This window comes from Dromiciops gliroides, chromosome 2 (genome assembly GCF_019393635.1).
Source record: "Dromiciops gliroides isolate mDroGli1 chromosome 2, mDroGli1.pri, whole genome shotgun sequence".
Lineage (NCBI taxonomy): Eukaryota > Metazoa > Chordata > Mammalia > Microbiotheria > Microbiotheriidae > Dromiciops > Dromiciops gliroides.
In genome coordinates, this window is record NC_057862.1 from 83,589,837 (window position 1) to 83,611,738 (window position 21,902).

At 38.1% G+C, this 21,902-nt stretch overlaps 1 pseudogene; it reads right to left on the reverse strand.

Moving 5' to 3' along the window:
- Positions 1–910: 910 nt before the first annotated feature.
- LOC122738318 lies at positions 911–21,354 on the reverse strand (annotated as a pseudogene).
- Positions 21,355–21,902: the final 548 nt, after the last annotated feature.

Sequence of the window (21,902 nt, forward strand, 5' to 3'; positions counted from 1 at the left end):
TGTGCTGATAATAAGGATGTGAGAACATTTCAAACCATTTCCAAGTTATCTGTGTGTAAGCAGAGGGTAAGTATTTTTCCAAATTAATTTAGAGTATTCTGCTTGACAATGAAGATTTCTATTTAACGTGCTGGATTTCATTTTGAGATGGTGATAAATTTCTAATTCTTATGTCTCCAATGGCATGAAGCTGTGATTGCTTTTACTGATTCAGAATCTGATGTGTCTCAAGTGTCCAGCTCACTCTCTGATGGTAAATTAGAAAGAAAAGCATATATTGGTACTAAACGTTCTTATTTTGGAACCTTCTCTATAATGTAGATGCTGAAGGGCACTGCAATTTTATAGGTAACTGTAAGTTCTTTTTATGGTATTAACTTTAAATAAATTTTATTTTCCATTTCAACTTTTTTACAGTACTGATAAAGTGAAATGTTGTTCACTTCTCTCCCTCTGCACACATTCAAGTATCCAGAATGCCCTGGTTTACACATTAACTTAAATGTTACTTTTTTTGTTTGTTTTGGTTTTGTTTATTTTTGTGGGGCAATGAGGGTTAAGTGACTTGCCCAGGGTCACACAGCTAGTAAGTGTCAAGTGTCTGAGGCTAGATTTGAACTCAGGTCCTCCTGAATCCAGGGCCTGCACTTTATCCACTGTGCCACCTAGCTGCCCCTTAAATGTTACTTTTAAACTGCTACTGTCTTGGCTGAAAAGTCTTTCAATTTTTGGAAAGCTGTGTGGAATGCTTTTCTGGTGTGTTTAGTCGACCTCTTCAATAGTGGGTCTGGAATAAGCACCTCCAGATGTGGCTGCTCCACACCCTGGAAACCCCTAGCCATGCCTCCTTGCATGACACTGCACTCTAGTACAGTTTAGGAATGATGGGGTTGAAGACTTTGTCTAGATATTATCTGGAAGAGAAGAGAAGCATCTCCAGTTTTTTCTGCTGATGCTCAAATTCTTTCTTCTTAGCACTCTGGTTCTTATCCAGCCAGTTGATAATTTCATTACATTTGTCAACGATCTTCTGTTTGGCTTTATCAGCAATTTTGCCTTGGATTTTCTCATCCTATACAGTAGCCTTCACATTGAAGCATAAGATTCAAGAGAATTCTTGGAATATACCTTATGTCTCTGTTTTCTCTCTTCAACTTTGTACTTCACAGCCTCTTTACATGATATGCGCTATGTCTTTTTTGTTCAGATAACCTTTGTCATTGGTGGTGATCTTATTCTCCTTGACTGTGCTCTTATCCACAGAAGAAACACTGAGGATACCATTTACATCAATGTCAAATGCTACTTCAATCTGAGGAACACCCCTGGGGCAAGGGAATTGTTGAGAGGTCAAACTTGCCAATCTGGTTGTTTTCCTTTGTCTTTGCTCTCTCACCTTCAAAACCTGAATAAGCACACCAGACTAGTTGGTTGAGTAGGTGGTAAAGGTCTGTATCTGCTTGGTGGGGATGGTGGCATTGCATTTGATCAGAACTGTCATAACTCCACTAGCAGTTTCAATACCAAGGGAAAGAGGAGTGATGTGCAACAGCAGAAAATCCTGCATATTATCAGATTTGTCTCTAAACAAGATGGCAGCCTGGGAAACTGCATCATGGACAACAGCCTCATTAGGATTGATCTTTTTGTGGAGCTCCTTTCCACTGAAGAAATCTTGGAGAAGTTTCTGAATTTGGGGGATCCAAGTGGAACCACCCATCAATCACATTTTTACTACCTTTAAACTACTCCATCTGTGTAATTCTTTGTGTGTTGAATGTGTTGAACAATTACTTTACTCAATATTCTTTGGGTTATCCTTGATTCAATTTTGAGAGATTATAGGTTTTCATGATTCATAAAAAAGTCATAAAACATCACTCAAAGAATATTAGCATTTAAAAGAGCTCTTTTTTTCAAGGATAAGCATGGGATCCTTAAACAATATTTGCATTTTCCCAAACACAATCCATTCCATTTTTTCTATTCAATGAAAGGTGCAGTTCACTAGTCATTTGCAATGGTATCATGACTCTGCGATTTATCTAGCTTGCCATATCTTAAGGCCTTTTCCAAGGATCCAGTGTTCCAAAGAAGAGGTCAATATTCAGCTCTTCAAAATAGGCATGGGTGATAGAAGTTTAAAATTCAATTCTTTCATATAAGAGAGTCTATCTCAATTCTGGCCTGTGTACTGGAAGAGAAGATATGCTTTGCACATTCACAAGTAGTGTGCAGATGGTAGATAGATCTTTTGTTTTCATGGATGTCCTTCTCATGGTTTTGCTTGAACTCAGCAATGAAATGGTGATGATGTGGCTGTCAAAGTCTTATCCAAATGTCCCTAGCTGTGGACTTGATTTCAAAGATGCCACCTTCATTGGTAAGAATGGAGACATCTCAAGTGCCATCCCCAAAGTCAAAAGTCAACACATTTCTCTTGGCACCAACCAGTTTGGCCAAACTATTAGCAATAGTAGCAGCAGTTGGTTCATTGATGATTTGGAGCACATTGAGATGAATTATGGCTCCAGCATCTTTGATGACCTGACACTGGGAATCATTCAAGGAGGCTGGTATTGTGACTATAGCATTTGTGATAGGGTGGATTCAAGTTAAGTTTCAGCAATGTCTTTCATTTTGGTCAAGACCACAGAAGATCCTTCTTCTAGATAGAGACTTTGGACTCACCTTTGTATTCCACTTGGATCTTAAGCCTGCCTGCATCATTCACCACCATGATAAACCAATGGTTCATGTTTGACTATACAACTGCATTATTGAATCTGCGACCAATCAGATCTTTACATCAACGATTGTGTTGGTAGAATTAATCGCACAAAGATTTTTTGCAAATAAATACAGACAAAACTCTTATCGGATCTATGAAACACATGTAAATGTTGGCCTCAGTGGTCTTGAATCAGTATGCCATGGTGTGACATACTGAACAATTGACTGGAATTGTCTTGGCTCTTTCCCTATTTGTATGACCTTGGTGAAGCCACTTTCTCTGATCCCCAGTTTCATTGGTTATAAAATGAAAGACTTGAACAAAGTTCATTGCAGCTCTGAGAATTCTATGGTCATCACTATCATGATTGGCCCACCTCCTGATTTTGCAAATAAAAAATCTGAGACCCTTGGAAGGGAAATGATTTGCCTGAAGTCACTTGAGAGTTGTTGGTTTTTTTTTTTTACTTTTGTGATTGAAATATAAGATATTTTAGTCTACCCACCATTATTAGCAGAGTTGGATATAATGGTTCAGAAAATTATGAGGTAAGACGGATTTTTCAAAAACATGGGCTTCTGAGACCATATCTTAAACTTAGATCAATGCCTGGTATAATGATTGGTACCATAATGATTTTTCATTCAGAAGGGAATGACTTAAACTTGTGTTCTAGTCTCTCCTATTTCTCCTCACTTATGCTTTATGAGAAAACAGAGATGTTCTTATGGTGTGGCATAAATTCAAGAATGAAGGACAAACATCAAGATTACAATTTGACAGAGTTTGTCTCTGTAAGTGAGAGAGATTAATGGCAGCTGCTGAGTTAGCTTGGGGAGAAAGGAAGTACTACTAAACTTACTAACTAACTGTGCTATTCTTTGTTTTCTCTTGTCAACTAAAGAGAAACCTCCCTACTGAGGCCCTGGAGCAGAGGTAAAGGGATTCATAGCACTTTCTTTTTTAACCACTGATTTCCTCCTGGTGTGCAGAAGCCTGAGCTCTCTGACTCTATGTCATCTTTAGACAAAGACACTGACCAGACCATTGATTATGACCTCAGAGGAAGACAGTACAGTTTCATATGTGTTATGTGGAATACACATAGAACTGTTGGCAAAACACATTTATGAGAAGGTTTGATGGTTATCAGCCAACTTTTAACTTGATGACTTTGGAGGTTAGAATGATGAATCTTCTGCATAAAAACAGAGATCTAAAATTAGTTTACATATAGTAATGTTGAAATAGTGAAAATGTTCTGTACTCTATAACGTACATTATAGAGGCAAACTCTTTTAGTATTAGAAGTAGTAACAATCATTATAAAAATATATGAAACTTCGGGCTCAGATCCCCGAACTCCAGGTCTACTGGAATTAGACTTAAACATAGGAGCATGGTTGAAAAACGTATAAATAATTATTTGGTTCTTTAACCCTCCCCCCTGGAGCTTACTATGGGAAAGTCCAAATATAATTCATCCCTAGATCTCCACATATAAAGGCAAGAAGACCCTATAGATACCATCAAATACTTGAAGTAACAAGTCAAATACTGGGGCAAAGACAAACCCCCCCCCCCACACACACACACTTCACAGATGATGCATAAAATGTAAAAGACTCATGAGACTCCCTATGCACATACAAATGACATATAGGGGGACTCATAATAACCCATAAGTAATCAACACACTTCTCCCTTACTGTTGAGTCTTCTTTTTCCCCAAGGTTCTAAAGCCCTCCACAGTAATACTACTGCTCTGGGATACCTATAACCTTTTGAAGGAGCTGAACTCATGGGATCTATGAGACCCCCCACATTCAGACATGGTTATTGTGAGGGTTTGAGCTCTCTCAGAAAAAAAAAACCCACTCAGGGCTGCTTTCCTATTAAACCTTGACCATATCTACCATTATTAACAGAGCCAGGTATAATCCCAGCTCTTTTTTTCTGTCTCTTGGACTAAGAAAATTCATTTTCATGTCTCTGAGAAAAGGGAAAAAGAAAGCCAGAGGGCAGTTAGAGATCTAGACACAGGGACTCCTTTCTTGGACTGAAGCAAAACCATGTGCTTCTGTTGCTCTTGGGAACAATGAGACCACACTACCTGCTTATCTCTTAGGATCTTTGTGTGAGGAAGTAGAAAAGGCAAATGAACCTAGTCCTCAAGGGAAATTCTCATTCATAAACAAAAGTGGTCCCTCCTTAATGAGCTCATCCTGCTGTGAGTGCAAGCAGGAAAATTCATCTTGGGGGCATCCCTTATCAATGGACTTAATTAGGAGCTGTCTTTAGTACTTCCAACAAGTGCTTCCAACTGTCAGTGATCCTGTCTACCCCTTCTATAGGAAGATGCATTCAAGAATCCCAAGCCAAGGTAACTACTCTATAAAGTCAAGAAACTTCTCCCATTTATCTTTTACCTAAAGATAATAATGGAGAAGAAACAGGGATTTACAAATGGTACTGTTATTCATAGACCTTATCACATATAAGTAACTGTATTTGACTATACAACATGAGAGATAATTATCTAGATGAGTCAGGCCCCAAACCAGATTAAAACAACTTTCTCCTCACTCCCACCTCCCCTTTGCTCACAATGTCAAGTATATTCACTACTTCACTGGACCTGTAGATAGGACAAACAATCTCAGATTTGGTCAGAAAAGACAGTAGGAGGGTCAGTGATTCAGCAGATAGAAATTTCAAATTGTAGGAAAGAACATTTATGTTCCATGAGTAACAACAAAAAAAAGGAAGAAGAAGAAAGTTCATCTGGAAGAGCTAAACCCCAAGGACCTAGGGTTGAAAATATCACTCCTATTCTTTAGTCAAAAATATTTATCAAACACCAAATATCTGCAAAGTACAAGACCTGGTGTTGTGGGAAGAGACCAAGAACTAAGCAAACATATGGGGGGGTACAGTGGATAGAGTGGTGGGCCTGGGTGCAGAAGACCTGAATTCAAACCCAGCCTCAGACAATTGCTAGCTATATGACTCAAGGGAAAATACTTAACTCCTTTTTTATTTTATTTTATTTGTTTTTTTTATCGTAAAAGTATTTTCTAATTTTCCAGTTACATGTAAAGATAGTTTTCAACATTTGTTTCCATAAGAATTTAGCTTCTTCCCTTCCCTCCCCCCTCCCCCACATAGAACACTTAACTTCTGTTTCTTCATCTGGAAAATGGGGATAATAATCGCATCTACCTCCCAGGGTTGTTGTGAGGGTCAAATGAGATAATATCAGTAACATACTTAGCAAAATGCAATATAGAAGGCATTTAATAAATCCTTGTTTCTTCCTTTCCTTCCTTCCTATAAGGTGCAGTCCTTATTCCCAAAGAGCTCAAAACTTAATGGGGAGAAGACCTATGCACACAGACACTAACAACATAAGGGATCCTAAAAGTGCTAAATGAGTAGGAATGAGAAGAGATCAGAGGAGGAAGAAATCACATCTGGTAAAGGTAATCAGAGCCAGCTTCCCAAGGAAGGTGGCGTGTCAGCTCTATTTTGAAGGCTGGACAGGGTTTTGATAAGTAGAGGAGAGAGAAGATCACATTCCAGGCAGGGGCAAAAGCAATTCCAGAGGTTTGAAGATGGAAAACTTTAAGTCATCCTGGCATGCAATGAATAGGCATAAACATAAAAGTTATTTGTGTGACATAGGATTTAGCATTTTTTTTCTGGGATTATTCAAACCTCCCACCATCATATTAGACTTTATAGCTTTTGTAGAATATTCCAGTGAAATGATTAAAATGTAATTTAGAAGAGGAGTCAAGGAACAAACAACTCTTGGAAAAACTTATGTGGTGTCCCATCCCCCATGCCCAGGCTCCATGGAATTTTTTGTCTTAGTCATTAAATAAGTAATTATTAAGCACCTATTAAGTGCCAGCCAATGTACTAAGTATTTGGGATATAAAAAGAGTCAAAACGCAGTCCCTGACCTCAAGGAGCTTACGATCTAATCTTGATTTCATTTGTTTATTATGTGTATATTGTCTGAAGTTGAATGGCTCTACAAAAATTTCATCTGCTACTGCATTCACTCACTCCTTTTGGCTCATTATTCTTTGTTTCATGCCATCAGAGATTTGACAATTATATGTTTTACAGGTTACATAAAGGCTTACATTCTCTTACCACTTTGTAGCACTTTATAGTCATAAAACACTTTCCACCAACTCTCTCATTTAATCCTCTTAACAACTCTATCCCTAGTGCAAACATTATTTTTAATAGATGAAGAGACTGAGGCTCTGAGAAGTCAAGTAACTTATCCAAGGTCACACCATAAGTAAATGAGAAGATTGTGGGACTTAAGCCCAGGTCTTCTGATTCCAGTTCCAGTTTACTCTCTCCATTATGGCATTCTGATTTGTGAATTGTTGCTAAGGACCTGTAAAGAAATTTATTCCTAAAGTATTCTAGTTTAAATAATTCCCTGTAGAATGTAAAAGAGAATCATGAATGAATCCGGCTTCTTTTTGTGTTGTCTTCACAAATTAGATTGCAAACTCCTTGAAGTCTGTTTTTTTTCTTATTTATAACCCCAGTATTTACACAGTACCTATAACATAGTAGGCAATAATAATATTACTAAATATTATTTACTAATTCTACAAATATTTAATAAATGTTTATTAAATTAAATTGAATTGAATCTCTCCCAATCAGAATATTTGCTTCTAGATTTATTATACTGGATGAAAAAAGAATAACACGTATCTAAATGAATCTCATTCTCAGAGAATGTTAGTGAGGCTGTTAATTGATTTCAGCAAATGCTGACTGCATTATACTAATAAAGAGTAAACTTTTAAAAGATGTTAATTATGTTAATGATTCATACTATTATTTTAGAGAATGACTTAATTTGATTTAGTTTTCACATGACATGATAAAAAATGAAGCTTACCAATTTAATATAGTAAGTAAAGAAAAAAGACACCCCCCCCAGCTGAGAAGGGTCACTTTTAATTAGCTTGTGGGCAAGAACAGATAATTGCAATGGGACTTCTTTTGAGGAATCTGAGCCTGATCAGCCCTAACCTCAAACAGATCCTTTTAGCACCTGTCTTCCTCTGGGGATGAGGGGTTGTAGGGAGGAGGGATGGAGTTTGTCCATGAAGGAGTTGTATTGGCTGACTGAAAGGTTCTTGGGTTGGGCACAGTTGACAATAGCTAAAAGATGTGCCCTGATCACTGGTTCCAGTCTCTAAATGAAAGGCATGAGTAATCCAAAGTTAACAAAATCTGACACAAACCATAGGGGGAATGGTGAATCATGGTAAATAAGCAGTTTAAAAAGCTGTTGCTCAGCTTCTCTCAATACTGTACTATGAACATATTTTGACTTCTTTAGATGTGGGTATTTTCACGACCCTATCTACACCTTAGTAAATGGCCTTCATGAGTTACCAGGATTCACTGTGGATCTATAAGGCAAAAATACCTTGAATCAATACTTAAGATCTCTGTAGAAGAGCATCGAAGTCAGTCATATACTTTCCAGTAGAATGTAGATCCTTGAAGGCAGAGTGTCTTTTTTCACACAATGTTCCTAACATTTAGCAAAGTGCCCAGAACACAGGCACTTAACTAATGCTTGAATTGAATTCAGTTTTGACCTGATGAGCACTATGTAGTACAGGTAAAAGAATCTTTAACTCCTTGCCAAAGATGGCAGGTAGCTTCACCTGCATACAAATCATGGTGCTAATTTATCTAAAAGGGAAATACTACTTTTGACTGAGAAAATTGTCAGTGTTGACTAAAATACTCCATTCTTGTAGATTCAAGGACAGAGAACCAGATGCAAAGTCATAGGACCTGAATGTCCAGATCTAAGGAAGATAGGTCAAAGGGAGATAAAGTATCTGTAGACTCCAGGTAAGTTTGGAAATTGCACCCCCTTGTGTTTTCACTGTCTACTAGAGATTTTGAGCCTTCACTGAAGACAGGCTTTCCAGGCTACATGATAGACTGGAAGTAATACCAGGTTTACAATCAGAGCCTCTGTTTACTCAACTATAACATGAGGATATTGGATTAGAAGACCTCTGATAGTTTCTAACTCTAAAGGTATATATGTCACAGTGAGTAAACATTCTGACATTAAAAAAAATACGAGCCCCATAATTGTGTATCATAACCATTAGCTGACATTTATATAGGGCTGAAAATACATAGAAAACAAATGTAAGTCACTTTTGGGTGGGAAGCATGTAGCATGCACAACAGTCACAACCCAGTAAAAAATGTCTTAGCATATTGACTAAACCAGGTTGAGGATAATCAACAGGCCTCCAAACTATAAGTGACTTATGGAGATATTTATCCCAAGCATGTGAGCACTTCCCTCAAAGAATGGGCAGATGAGGGATTTATTCCACCAGCATTGAAGGCAACTAATGTAGGTGCCACAGAGTGCTTAGATTTTGGTCAGACACTGAATCCCAGTCCATCACCAATCATCTTGACTTTTATCTTGCCATTGGAATTTGATGACTCTGGGAGAATGAGTCAGATAACTTTGTGCAACTGCCTCACTTAAATCCAATTTACACACAAGTCAAGACATCATCTATAGAAGGTAGTATTTGAGATTAACTTTGAAGAAAGATAGAGACACAAAGAGGCAAAGATAAGAAGGAAGTCCATTCCAGGCATGGGGGAGAGCCTGAGCAAAAGCATGGAAATGAGCTTGTCAGTCTTGTGGGAAGATTGTAGGAAAGCTAGTTGGGCTGGATCATAGAATGCATGGAGTATTGAAAAGTTTGGTTTGAGCCAGGCTGTGAGGACTTTAAGTACCAAATGGAAGAATTTTTATTTGAACCTTGAGATAACAGGGAGCTAAGAGAATTTATTGTGCAAGAAATATAATATTTTCTGACATGGGCTTTAAAATGGAAATCATTTTGGTAGCTATGTAGAGCCAAATTGGATCAGTGGTTGTCTCCAAAATTCAACATGAGATCTCCCTCCCACTCTCCCATGAATTCTTGTACATTTGCATGAGATTCACAACATATCTGGATTTGTTCCCTTCTCAACTTCACCTCTCAGAATCTTTATCTCATTTCAAGGCTCAGCTCGAGTACCACCTTTTTCACAAAGCCTCCCCTGCTCTACCCAGCCAGAGTGTTCTCTTCAAATCCTCTCCAGATTTCCTTATATTCTTAGAGGTAGTGGGAAAAAATGATGTCTTTGGAGTACAAAGACCAGGATCCAAATCCCGACTCTGCTATGTTCTACTTCTATGGCCTTAGACTAGGTCACTTAATGTCCATGGGTTTCAGTGTCTTCCTGTGTAAAATAAAAATATTCAACTAAATTACCTCTAAAGTTTCCTTTAATTCTAAATCTATGATCCTATTGACATGCTTGTGTACATTGCATATTCCTCCCCAGTGAATATAGTTTTAGAATACTCTCTTAATCAGGATTATTTTATTCTTTAGACTTGAATTCTTAATGCTTAGCATATTTCTTGGCATATAATGGATGCTTTATTGTTGTTCAGTCATTTAAGCTGTGACCAACTCTTCATGACCCCATTTGGGGTTTTCGTGGCAAAGATACTGAAGTGGTTTCCCATTTCTTTCTCCAGCTCATCTTACAGATGAAGAAACTGAGGCAAACAGGGTTAAGTGATTTGTCTAGGGTCATACAGCTAGTAAGTATCTAAGGTCAAATTTGAACTCATGTCTTCCTGATTCCAGACCTGGCACTCTATTCATTGTATCACTTACCTGTCCTAGTAGGTGTTTAATAAATGTTTATTGAATGACTGATTGATATTGACCCCAAATATACTCAGGAGCAAATTCTTGGGAATATTTAGTTCAATTATATACCTCATTTCCTGTAATGCATTAGCACAAATGAACTTATCTGATTCTTTCCAACATTCCAGATAGTAGAAAACAATGTAATTCATGTCAGTAAATGTTTACTAAGTACCTACTATGTGCCAGGAACTAGAGGTACAAAGAAGAAGCCTTTAATAATCACTCAAAGGAATTACAGTCAACTTAGGAGATACAGAATAGTCACAGAGAAGTATGATAAACTTGTTTTTTAATTGAGTAGAGGTAGCCATGATATAAGGGATAGAGATCTGGCCACCAAATAAAGAAGACCTTAGCTCTAGTGTAGCCTCTGGCACACGCTGGCTGTGTGACCCTCAGCAGGTTATTTGGCCTCTAAGGGCATTTCTCAAGGGCTGCAAGTTGAAAAGAAGGTGCTGACCTCCAGTGTTAGAGGGCGCTCTCTCATTTGGGAGTTCCTTGTGGTAATGAAATCATAGATCAAATCCCTATTTCTATCTTTTTTAATTGAATGATAAAAAGTAGAGTGTGATAGAAGTTAAAAAAGAGAAAGGATCCAAAATACTATGAAAGATTGAGGAAGGAGAGAACCCTTTCATCTGGTAATAGAGGATGGGTTGTGGGGTGGGGTAGATGCCATTTAAGTAGCATCTTAAAGGAAGAGAAAGGGTTTAAAAGGTGAAGTGAAAGGAGTCATTCTAGGCCTTGAGAAGAGTATTTACAAATGCACAGTCATGGAAGGAGAGGTTGAGATAAGGAAACAGTCACTCAGTTTGGTCAGAAAGTAAGGCTCATAGAGCGAAGTGATGTGGTACAAAATTGGAAAAGTAAGCTGCAGACAGACTGAGCAGTACTCCAAATGATGAAGTAATGATTTTTTATGTTATCTTATAGGCAAAGGGAGGCATTGAATGTATCTTCCTAGATAAAAAGATGCATTAAATAAAGAGGTAGAGGTAGGAAGTCCAGGGTAAAAGGCACATCATAGCACTGGTATATGGCAGTGAGGGATGTACTAAGAAAAAGAGAGGAAATCCAAATCCAACTCTACATTTTTGCCAAGGGTTGTCCCTGTTTTCTTCTATAACCTTGGGTTGCTATTCACATTGAGGTCATCTAATGCAGGATTCTCAATCTGGGGTCCTGGAGGATTTTTAAAATATATTCTGAGGAATGTATATCAATTTTCATTATAATGCTATGCATTTTGTGCATTTAAAAACATTACTCTGAGAAGGAAAGCAGAGGTTTCATCAAAAAGCCAAAGGAATCCATGATAAAGAGGTCCAATCCCTTCATTTTATAGATGATGAAACTGAGGTCCAGAGATGAGAACATCCAGTGGTGTGCTGCTAAATGTTTAATAACCAGCTGAGAGAGGCAGGGAGGGGAATGTATGGTAGATCCATTTTTGTTTGTTTGTTTTTTTGTTTTAGCTTTTTGTTTTGCTATACCCATTTTTAAGTTTACTCCCCATTTTTTTTTTTTTGCGGGGCAATTGGGGTTAAGTGATTTGCCCAGGGTCACACAGCTAGTAAGTGTCAAGTGTCTGAGGATGGATTTGAACTCAGGTACTCCTGAATCCAGGGCCAGTGCTCTATCCACTGCTCCATCTAGCTGCCCCTACACCCCATTTTTAACATTTTCTCCATCACTTTCTTAAGTTTAGACAGTCAAGGAAACAACAAAGCAAGCCCTGATTTGCAGCTTGTCAGTTTCTAAGTTATAAATCCTCACATTGAAATTTTAACATTCAACTCTTACAAACCAAGTAAAAATGCCTCCAGTGTAGCCTTAGGATTTAAACATTTAACATGTAGCCACTAGGTGGTGCAGTAGATAGAACTCCAGGCCTGGAGTAAGGAAGACTCGAGTTCAAATTTGACTTCGGGCATTTACTAGATGTGTAACCCTTGATAAGTCACTTGATCCGATTTGCCTCAGTTTTCTCATCTATAAAATGAGCTGGAGAAGGAAATGGCAAACCACCCCAGCATCTCTGCCAAAAAAAACCCAAATGGGATTGTGAAGAGTCAGAAATGACTCAAACAACTGAACAACAATAACAGAGTTGAAAAGGAAAGCCAGGTGTCCTGATTTCCACTTTAATGCTCTTCCCACTACATGTTCCATATTATCTCTCCAGTCAGTCAATAAGCATTTCTTAAGCATCTACCACATGCTGGGAAATATGTTAAGCACTTGGAGCTACAAAGTAAGTCAAAAGACTTGTTTTTGCTCACAAGAAGTCTAATGGAGGAGACAGCATGAAGACAACTTTATAGAAACAAGCTATGGACACGATAAATTTGAGATAATCAATAGAATGGAGACACTAGCATTATGGCAGATGAGGAAAGGCTTCTTGTAGAAGGTAGAGATCTCTAGATTCCTAACAGCTGGCACTTTTGAGACAGATTGCTGTTCATGAAAACTATGAAGTAAATGGAAAGAAGAATTGTGCCATTTACATTCCTGAGCATATACTTCATGGCCAAAATTTGGCTTGGGTGGGGGTGGGAGATAAGTGGAGATGTTTCACTTTCAAAGCAAGCTCCTATGACAAACTGCAACATAATTTTAAACATGGATTAAAAACAGATCCAGATTTCCTTGAATTTTCAGGGAAATCAATCTACTTCCATCCAGATGTTTGCTGCTTTGTTTATGTGACTGTACCTAATTGTCTATTCCACTGCTGGCTTCTGTGTTTACAGCATTGACCAAAGTCACTGTCAAAAATGGCTGTAACTGCTGGAAGCCTGACATGATTGCTCCACAGACTTTGACTTATTGGTATTTCTATTAATTTAGTGATGATCCTATGTTGCTACAGCTGAAAAGAAAAGTAAATGGCTAAATAGTTTCATATGAGCCTGCTGTATAGCAGGGCTATAGTCTTATATGAGAATGTACACACATACCAGTGTACCTCTTTCTGTCACCATGGTAACCATGCAGAATAACAATAAACTTAGAAGTAAACATAGAACTGCATTTCATTTTTAAAAGATATAGGATAGAATTGGTTAGACTGCTGGTAAATGACTTTCAGAAGCACTGTGCTAGGTTCTGGGTATGCAGAGATAAACCTGAAATGCTCCCTGTTCTCAAAGAGTTTGTATCTAATTGCAATGTTTGTAGAGATGTATTGACTTCCTGTATCTATTAGTATAACATGGGAATCCTTTAACATGGGTGTTCTCCTCATAGATGTATACCCTGATCCAGATTAAATAAGATTCTTTGAAAAAGATGGTATGTGGGGGCAGCTAGGTGGTGCAGTGGATAGAGCACTGGCCCTGGAGTCAGGAGTACCTGAGTTCAAATCCGGCCTCAGACACTTAACACTTACTAGCTCTGTGACCCTGGGCAAGTCACTTAACCCCAATTGCCTCACTAAAAAAAAAAAAAAAAAGATGCTATGTGAATATTTTCGAGTACTATTCTACAATATGGTAGAGAGAGAGCATTGATTTATCATCAGGCCATTTCCTCATCTTTAAAATAAAGGTGATGATGTATTACCTATATCACAGGGTTGTTGTAGTATTCAAATGAAATAAGGGTATAAAGGGAGGTTGATCATTAGACCCCACTGTTACCCAGAAACTTGGTTGAGATTAGAGGCTTTGGGCCTTTTCTCTGAAAGAATCTGAAGAGTGTATTGAAGGTAGGCACACATACTGGTAACTAGCTTAGAGAAAACAAGGAGCTTCTCTGATTGGTTCCCCAGTGACTGGGGCTGCTTCCACTGTGACTGATGACCAAGATTAAGGGCTTTGAACTCTTGTCAGAAGAGCCACTTGCTCCCATGTTATACAAAAGAAAATAGACTCAAAGTGTGTTTACACCCTTGGGTATATCTAGGGCTTTATGAGTATTCACAGTTTTTCTCTGTTCATGGGATCCCATTAGTTCTTTAAGTCTAGTGCATTTTCTTGGAGGATGAAATAAAAGCTTTCCCATATCCAGTACACATATTGCACACTGAGTGTCAGAATTGGGAACATATTTCCTATTCTTGAAGAAACCTAGATATTAAATATGCTATGAGTATATTTAAAGACTTTCCTGCAGTTTCAGGGGGGACAGTGAAATAAAGAGAGAAAGTAGCCTCCTTTCTATGAATACCTTAAGATTGTCTTGATCCAAGTTAAACTAGAGGCTTCAGGGACTACAGTTGGGGGATACAGTAGATGTGGATCATTTCCTTAAAACATTCTGCACACAGTGAAGTAACTATTTAAATCATATATGAGTAGCAAATAAACTGTAAATTGCTTTATAAATATGTTACCTTGGACATATAATAAGAATCAGTAATAGAATGAACCACTGGGAATCCAACAATTACTCTCCTGAGAGAAATCATAGGCTCAGAGACTTCATCCAAATGAAATATAACTTATGTTCAGAAAATGTTTTCATAGTCCTGTTTTAGCAATCATATTTCACACATGTAATACTTTCATGTCCATTATCTCATCGGAAACCTCACACTGACATGGTGAAGCAGTTAGACCAGATATTATCTCCATATTTTTAATGCAGATACTGAGGACACTAAGAGACATAAAGTGATTTGACCATCATCACACAACCAGTAGGCAGAAGAAGTAGTGTTTGAACCATGATCTGCTCTGACTCTTGAATCATGCTGCCTCTCAACCCCAAGACCTGTGGATTAGGTTTGCTTTCTGTAGAACCTGGTGTTAGTATCTCTATTAATACATTTGTAGGTTCTGTGAATAGGCATATGTATCCAGAAAAGAGGTCATAGGTCACTGTACTATGCATTGATCAGACCACTCAAGCTTATTATGATTAATTCTGGAAGCAATATTTTAAGAAAAATATTAAAAATTGGAACAAATCCAGAAGAGGGTAGAAAGGTTGGTGAAAGAATATTTGTTAAAATGAGAGCCATCAAAACCAAAACAAATAAATAAGTTTTGGGCAGCAAGGTGGCACAGTGGATAAAGCACCGGCCCTGGATTCAGGAAGACCTGAGTTCAAATCCAGTCTCAGATACTTGACCCTTACTAGCTGTGTGACCCTGAGCAAGTCACTTAATCCCCATTGCCCTGTAAAACAAAAACAAAACAAATAAATAAATACGATGAGAGCCATTCCCCAACTGATACATGATCAAAAGACATGAAGTTTTCAGAAGAAATAATCAAAGTCTCCTATAGCCATATGAAAAAATGCTTTGACTCACTATTTATTGGAAAGTTTCAAGACAAAACAATTCTGTGTACTACCTCATACCTGCTGGATTGGATAATAGGACAACAGAGGAAAATGACAAATGTTGTGCTGGAAATGGGAAAATGAGACATTAATACATTCTTGGTAAAGTTGTAAGCTGATTCAAACATTCTGTAGAGCAATTTGGAACTATGGCCAAGGGGCTATAAAACCATGCATACTCTTTGACCTAGCAATACCATTACTATGTTGGTATCCTAAAAGAGATTTTTTTTTAAGTTGAATTCAAAATTGGGGTGATGCCCATCAATTGGGGACAGGCTTAACAAATTGTGGGATGAGATTAGGAGGGAAAAAAATTTAAAAAATGTGAAAGGTCTGGAAACCACCATACTTAGTAACATATCCTAAATATATTCAGCTCAGGATTGCACTGGGAGAAAGGGAAAGGGAGAGGTGGAATGGGGCAAAGTATCTTGCATAAAAGAAGCAAGAAAAAGCTTATAGAGTGGAGGGGAAGATGGGGGAGGAGCAGGAGAGTGAATGAGCCTTACTGTCATTAGAATTGATTCAAAGAGGGAATACCATACACACTCAAGTGGGTATAGTAATATATCTTGCCCTCCAGGGAAGTGGGAGGGGAACCAGATAAGGAGGGAAGGATGAAGGAAGGGAGAGCAGAATGGGGGAGGGACAGTCAGAAGCAAAACACTTTTGAGGAGGGATAGAGTAAAAGTAGATAGAAAAGAGGGTAATTATCATGGGGAGCAAATAGCATGGAGGGAAACACAGTAACTGGGGGAAAAATTGAAGCAGAAGAAAGAGTAATGTAAGATAAGGATGATAATGGTGGTGGAGGTTGTACTCACTTTGCTGGGCTATTGTGAAGAAAATTCTTTGTCATGTATGAGGTAGCTATTATTGTTGTTGCAATAATCAACCTTATGGGTGTTTTGCAAAGAAATCTCCCTTATAAGTACTATAAAATGTAGTTTACAATAAAAAAAAAATTAGCAGGATGCTATCAGAAAAACCTGGAAAGATTTACATGAGCTGATGCAAAGTGAAATGTACTGTATACAAAATAACAGCAATAATGTGTGCTGCGAATGACAATTATTTTCAGCAATGCAATGATCCAAAACAACTCTGAAAGACTTATGAGAAATGCAATCCATCTACAGAGAAAGAATTAATGGTACCTGAATACAAATGGAAGTTTATTTTGTTGTTGTTGCTGTTAGTTCCTTTTTTAAAAAAAATTGTCTGCTACGTTTTGCATGACTACACATGTATAACTTATATTGAATTGCTTGAGTTCTTAAGGGGGCAATAGGGAGGAAGGATGAGAATTTGGAACACAAAGTTTTAAAAATCGATGTTACAATTTGTTTCTATGGGTAAGGTGGGGAAAATTCTAAATAAACAAACAAACAAATATATTCCGCTCCAAAAAGAGAAGACTTACAAGTAGTATAATGTTTGTCTTTATATATTAGAAGGCTTGTCATATGAACTAGTGATCAAACTAGTTCTAAGTAGCTCTCTGGAATAAAAGTATGACCAATGGGTTGAAGTTACAGTGGAGCAGTTTTCAGTTTAATATAAGGAACATCTAACAATTAGAGATGTACAACAATGGAATGGGATTCCTCGTTTCTTTGTATTGAAGCAAAGATTGGTTTTGAAGTAGAGGCTGGATGCCCACTTGTCAGATATACTAGAGAGAATATTCCTGCAAGCAGCAGGTTTTTATCCCGGGTGTCTTTTAAGCTCCCTTCCAACTCAGATGCTGGTCCTCTGATTTGTGTTCATTATGACATCAACGCTCTTTGTGAAAAGATGTTCATTTTGGTGTCAGAGAAGGTGACCAGAATAAGTTAAGGAACTAGAGCTCTTTACTCTAGAGAAGAAAAAATTGTGGAGGAGCAAAGGAAGAGTGGACAGAGTTGCTTCCTTCAAGCGATTGAAAAACTATGTGTTGAAAAAGTGATTAGCCTTGCTTTAGCCCTAGAAGGTTAGGAGCAATGGTTAGAAGTTGTAAAAAGGCTAATTTGGGTTGAATATAATGCAGGAAATCCTTCTAACAATTAGAATTATATGAATGTGGAATAGGTGGTCTTCGGAGGTAATGCATTCCTCTTTACTGGAGGTCTTCAAGCAAAGGCTGAATCTCAATCCAACTTTTACTTGGAATTCTTTAGTGGATATGAGTTGGACTGGATGATACTGGGATCCTTTCCAATGCTGAAATTCTGTGCTGAAGTGGAATAAGTAGTAATAGCAGCTTTGAACATGTGTACTCCCTAGTGCAGCTCGGGACTGGTCTTCCAGGCTATCTCTGCTTTGTATTTCTTTCCCTGACCAATTAGTGATCATAATAGATGGACTTTTTAGGAAACATACCTCAGGAGTTCAGAAGATCCTGGGTTTCTCACTCTGAGCTGGTTGTCCTTAGGAAGGCAGTCCTTTTAGCTTCTACATCGCTTCTAAGAGAAGATGAGAAGAGACCAATCCCTGGCCTGGAGTTAAAGTGAGAGGGTCTGGGTTTAAATACTAACACTGCTATTTACTAACTTTGTGACCTTGGGTAAGCTACTTCCCAGAGAATTGGGTCTATTTTTCCTTCTTTAGGAAATGAAGAGATTTAATTAAATGATTTCTAAGGTCCTTTCCTGCTCCAAACCCGATGAACTCAAGTCTAGAAATTTATTACACAGTACAACATTAAGAAAGTTTTAAGCTTCATAAAACTGTTTTGAAAAATCTCCTTTCTTTAGAGTTTTTTCCTTATCCTTTTCCATTAGACTCCCACAATAGTTGTGAAAAATTGCCCTGGGAGAGCTCAAGCTAAAGCTGTCAGACCTTCCATTTAAGGAAAATTTAACAGTTTGAATGTGTAGCTTATTAGTCGGCTGCGAAATGACATGTGATCTAGTTTTCCAATAAATGGTCTCCTGAGGCATTCTTTGGAGGAACTCTAATCTCTGGGTAATTCATTGGGCCTCTCTTCAGAAGATATTTTTGAAGAGTTTGAGCAAATATGGTAAGATATACGTTCTGCATGCGTTCTATATATTGACTAATTCTAAATGGTGCATTTAGCATAGACCCACAGGGATATAATTTTATGTTGCCTAACACTTTTAATAAGACCTCAGCGGTTAGTTCTCTGAGTCAACATTTCAGTTCCATTTCAGAATTGAAAAGAGTTCTCAGGAGAAAAAAACAAAAACAAAATTTCTATCACTGATTTCAATGGGGTCATTTATTAGACACATTGATTACTTGTGGTCAGTCTTAGTGCCTATTATGCAAAGCGATTGGTGCTGACAGTAGGTTACTCTGTGATTTCAAATAAATCCCTTTCCCTATAAGCCTCAGTTTCTTCAACTATAAAATAAAGTGTTAGGATTCAAATCTGTCCCTCATTCTGTCAGGTTTCTCATTCCTTCCAGATTCTTCCAAGATTTAGAAAGGGGCTAAGTCACAAAGATAAGGATTCTGATGATCAAAAAGTTGAATCTCATTTTGCTACACTGGGACCATTCACCCTGGGGTCCAGCCAAAGGAAGCCTATAGGATTCATGGTCTCCAGGATGAATCCCAAAGCTGTGCAGAGACAGACAGATGAGGATGACTCTTGAGTAGAAGAAAAAGCTCTCTTTCTCCCAAATGTTTTGTATGAAGTTGGCCCAGTCAAAGTCCTGAAAACCAAGGGGTAGAAACAATCAAATAATTTGGAGCTGCTCAGAATAAAAGACCTCAAGGAGCCAGAGTCCCCCTACCCCACCAGAACCAACTTAGGTCCTTAGTGATGGAATTACTCTTCTGTAGCCTTCCTTACCTGCCAGAAGCTTTGTTACCTCATCTTGGATGCCAGGAGATGACCTTGCTGGAAAGAAAGGAGAAAAAAGTAGTTTAGCAAAATAGAGTCTAACAGTACATGTAATTTACCAACCATCATCCTCCACCTCTGTAAAAAATGGAGGTGAGTACATTAGAACCGACCTTGGTAATTATAATTTTATAACACTTGGTTTTTGGTTTTGCTATTATTGTTTTTTCCAGTTATGGTTATTGTTACTGTGTACAGTTTTGCTGATTCTTCTTGCTTCATTCTACACGAGTCCATGTAAGTTTTCCCATGCTTCCTTGAATTATTCCTCGTTGTTTTCTAATATCAAGGCTTCTTAAACTTTTTCCACTTGAGACCTTTTTTTGCCCAAGAAATTGTCACGTGATCCTGGGTACCATAGCTATATAAAGTAGGTATACAAATCAAACATTTACTGCCAAATTTTTTGCAACCCCCAAACTCAATTATGTGACCCTATGTGGCATCACAACCCACAGTTTAAGAAGCATTGTCTTATTGCAGAGTTGTAATGGGTATAATGAGGGGAAATCCTTTCCCTTGATTGCTGTGTTTAAAATATATCCATTGGAACATTCCTGGAGCTGGATATCTTTCACCTTTATATGTTGTCTTTGAAGTTGAGTCCTTTCTAATGCCACATTTGCCTTGGCTTTTTTCTTTGGTGTCCTTGCTACATGCTAAAAGACTGCATTTGGCACTCAGTTCTTATGATAGCTGCTGGAGAGATGATATATCAAAGAGGATTGGTCAGCAAGACAAGAAGAACCTCCCAGTCAGTACACTTTACAAGGAATGACTCTTCCCTCTAGTTCTCTCTTTTCTTCCTCCCTCTAGATCATATACTATAACTCGCTGGGAATTCCTGTGAGTAAGAGACAGAGAAGTGTCCCCAGTGCCACCACCCCCACCCCAGCAGTTATAGTACCTTTGAAGATATGTTCTGCCTAGTCCTGCTCGATCCTGCTCTTTTGGGATGCTATTTCTGCTTTGTATTTCTTTTCCTGACCAAATAGTGATCATGAGAAATGGGCATAGCTTACTGTCCTTTGGGAGGAAGCCCTTCTAGCTATTACATCACTTCTTAAAGATGATGAGAAGAGACCAAGGTCTGGTCAGGCTTGTCAGATGACAGTTACCTTAAGACAGCTGTCAGTGCAGTGCTGAAGCAAAGGTAAAGCAATGATTCAGCAGCTTCTTCAAATGCCTCATGGTCTGATGTTTTAAGTAGCAGTTGTAAATTATTGCTTCATAATTAAGTCTTTGTCAGTGTATGCTTTCGAGTGTTTTTGTGTTTTAAGCATTTTGATTCTGTGCATGTCTCTGTGTGTGTGTGTGTGTATAGGAAATGAATAGCTGTGCTATAGTTGATCTACATCATACTTTGGGTACCTTTATATTCCCCTTTGACAAGCAGGCCTGTAATTAGAAATTCCTTTCCATGGAGAAAGAAAATGGCCTAACCCCACCTGACACATGTAGTAGTTTGGTGTACTGTTATATAGTAATATTCTTCATGAATTTGTAAACCACAAGCAGTTAAACCTTTCCCCTGCCAAAATTTTTTTCGCTACTAAAAAGAATATTTTAATGTATGTATATGGGACACTTCTATCTTCAGCCACTTTGGGGCATTTGCCTCGAAGCTGGGCTTCTGAGTCCAAGGTCAAAGTCATTTTGTCCATTTTAACACAGTTTCAGATCTGCAACATTAAATCTTTAAGGATTATGACATTTCATGATCATCAGTCATGCAACATCAATAGAAAAACATTGATGTTAACAAGATGGGCCTATGTTTCAGGAGAAACTTGGGGGCAATAAAAGCAATGCAAAATTTCCCAAAGGCAATCTGGTCCACTCTCCACCTCTTATTCAATTCTGGGACCAATTCATTAACCAGCATAGCATCTGCCCGAGATTTATTATAATCCCTGCAATAGGCATTCTTCTTTCACTTGGTTTTTCCTGTGTGGCTAGTTAGACTGAACATTTGGGTGATTAAGGGTCTAATTTAGAAGAGTCTGCAATATTTCAGGGCTCGATGCAACTAACACAATTTAATCTGCAAGCAGGACCATCTGGAGTTTGTTATCAACTCTAGGGAAAACCTCTTTTATGTGGACTCTGTACTGGGGGTCTTCCATGATGGTGGCAAACAATTTTGGTAAGCATGTCTCCCTTATGTTATGCCCTGCTTGATATGAGTAAGCTAAGGGTACTT